General features: G+C 46.3%; 1 long non-coding RNA gene across 5 annotated transcripts in view; it reads right to left on the bottom strand.

Annotated features, from left to right (window-relative positions):
• LOC130290579 (uncharacterized) overlaps window positions 1–2,754 on the bottom strand; it is a 102,458-nt gene that overhangs the window by 51,794 nt on the left and 47,910 nt on the right. For all 5 annotated transcript variants that reach the window (XR_008847637.1, XR_008847636.1, XR_008847635.1 and 2 more), the window contains one exon: window positions 1,303–1,646. This is a non-coding gene — a long non-coding RNA (uncharacterized LOC130290579). The remainder of the gene's footprint in view (window positions 1–1,302; window positions 1,647–2,754) is intronic.

The raw sequence follows: 2,754 nt of genomic DNA, 5'->3' as shown, positions 1-2,754 counted from the left end.
TGATCAAAAGGTACAAGTCACTCGCCACGTCAAGGCCACCTAATTAGAGTGGGTCCCTAACGTCCCTAGCATAAAATGGCATAGCACTGGGCGGCGGCCACCACCCCCGCAACACCAGTGCCCACAGGGGGAACGACCCACTGGCAGAGCAGCCCCAATGCCACTCAGACCAGTCCCAGGGTCTCACCTCCCCACAGACACGGCGCCATGGCAGCAATGGACGCCTCACAGCACCACACCAGTGTGAACAGGGTGTAAAAGCTCACTTACCATGTGCTCCCAGTCAGACTGGGAGACTGCCAGAAATGGAAGGGCCCTGTGTAACTACCTGCTACGTATATAGGGTTGAGCTGAGGGGGTGGGGCAGAGTGCAGACACAAGTGGAAAAAAAAGCTTTTACACTCTGTTCACACTGGTGTGGTGCTGTGCAGCGTCCATTTCTGCCGTGGCACTGTGTCTGTGGGGAGGTGCGGCCCTGGGACTGGTTTGAGTGGCATTGGGGCCGCTCTGCCAGTGGGTCGTTCCCCTTGTGGGCACTGGTGTTGCGGTGGTGGTCGCCGCCCAGTGCTATGCCATTTTATGCTAGGGACATTAGGGACCCACTGTGGCCTTGACGTGGCGAGTGGGCTTGTACCATTTGATCAAAATGTATACTAACGACCTGTTTTTGAAGCAATTAGATCAAAATACAATAAGTAGATGTGCGACCATGTCTTTTTTCTACTTTAATTCACAATTATTAAGTGAAGTAATTTGGTCTCAGAGGAATTTAACCTTTTTGTTTTTCTGGCATTGTTTGGATTACATTTGTGTTGTTACTATGCTAATTCAATTGGGATGGTATATGGTGGTTATTGTTTAATACTCGGAGCCTAACTATTACATCGGTGTTTGACTAGATTGATATTGTGTCCAATTATGGCCTTTATCCAGATTAGGGTATTTGACTAGTAGGTATTTTTTTTTATAATTTTATTATATTTTAATAAAGATTATATATTTTTTTTCATAAATCCCTGTTTTGCGTTTTTTCTTTTTGCAACAATATAAATTACATAAGATAGATCGAAGACCTCCATACAGCTTTATGGGAGAGCCGCAGATTCCAGAGTGCAGCTCTCCCATAGGGATGCATTGAGGGAGCATTTCGGCCATCGCTTTGTGCGGTGGTCTACACGCTTAATTTAGGAGAGCCGGGCCTTAGGATAGGGGATACATTTTTTATCTCTGAGAAAGCTTTAAAACACAAGACTATCTACCTTAATTCTCCCGTACCCTTGACCACCTCCCCCCTTTACTTACCTTATTTTAGATGTTTCTCGTTACATTGATGCCTTGTATTATATTGTATTGCTGCCTTGTCCTGCCTGGGCACATTGTATCCATGCAATCTCCCTGTTTTGTATAATTTCCTTTCTGTCCGTGTAGAACTTTTCACTTCTATCTGTTTTCTTTAGCATTCTGTCCAGTTATCCGCAGCGACGCACCATGATGGACATCAATGTGATGTTTTCAGGATCCATATTACAGATCTACCAGTTGTATTATGTTCTCCTGTAGCTTTTTGGGTGTTCCTTTATGCAATTGCATATGCGAGTGGCTCTAACCTGTTAATCGTATGCTTTATCCAGTACACGTCTCCATGTCTGTTCAATAAAGAGAGATTTGTTTACAAAAAATAATGTCCACAATGTAGGGAAAGACATGTCAATATATATTGAAGGAGAACTCCAGCAAAATTTAATATATCTGCTTATCCTGTGGATTAGGGATAAGTAGCTGATCGCGGGGGGTCCGACTTCTGGGACCACCCGATCCCCAGGATAAAACCCTGGCTCTCTGTGAGTTGCGCATGTCATCACCAGTAGACTGCATACTCTCCATTCATTTCTATGAGAGCGCCCAAGTGCTGCAATCGGGTCTTTTCGCCGCTCACATAGGAATGAATGGAGCGCGTGCTGTCTGCAGTATGCTGTACTCACTGAGAGCCGGGACCTGTCCTGGAGATCATGGGTGGTCCCAGCAGTTGGACCCCTCGCGATCAGCTACTTATAGGGGATAAGTTAATTTATGCCAAAGGTCAGATGAGATTTTGCCCCCAGCGACCAATCACAACTCGGCTTTCATGTTACCAGAGCTTGCTAAGATGAGAACACTAAGCTGTAACTGGGGACAATCTCTCAATCTTTTCGCACAAATTTCGATAAATCAGGGCTGCTTACAAAGTCGATAGATTTAGAGCAGAAGAGACCATGGTGAAAACATACAGCTTTGCTAATTTCTCATGGCCTTCTGTGTGGTTATATAAAGGAGTACTCTGTCCTTAGCCATCTTATCCCCTATCCAAAGGCTAAGAAGTCTGATCGTGTGTGGTCCCAACGCTGGGACCCCTGCGATGTCTATGCAGCACCCATCATTTAGAACGCTGGGTGCGAGCGTCGGGCGTCGTGATTTCATGTCCACACCCCTTATGTCATGCCACGCCCCATCAATGTAAGTCTATAGGAGGGGGCGTGGTGGCTGAAGCATGATTTTGAGATAGATGTGGGGTCTGTATAAGACGTATTCTGTAGATAAGTAAAATAATTTTCCGGAAGGGAATCCCCCTTAAGGGTAGGGTCACACAACACGGATCCGCTGCATGCTGCAGATCTGCCAGTGACCCAACCCTTAGTGTTCCTCCAGCTGTTCCCTCTGCTCGCAGCGGTAATCTGCTGCTCCGAGCAGTCTCACAGAGCAAATCGCCGCACGCAT

This window comes from Hyla sarda, chromosome 9 (genome assembly GCF_029499605.1).
Source record: "Hyla sarda isolate aHylSar1 chromosome 9, aHylSar1.hap1, whole genome shotgun sequence".
Taxonomy (NCBI): domain Eukaryota; kingdom Metazoa; phylum Chordata; class Amphibia; order Anura; family Hylidae; genus Hyla; species Hyla sarda.
The sequence above is the reverse complement of the archived record's forward strand: the minus strand, read 5'-3'. Positions and strand labels throughout refer to the sequence as shown.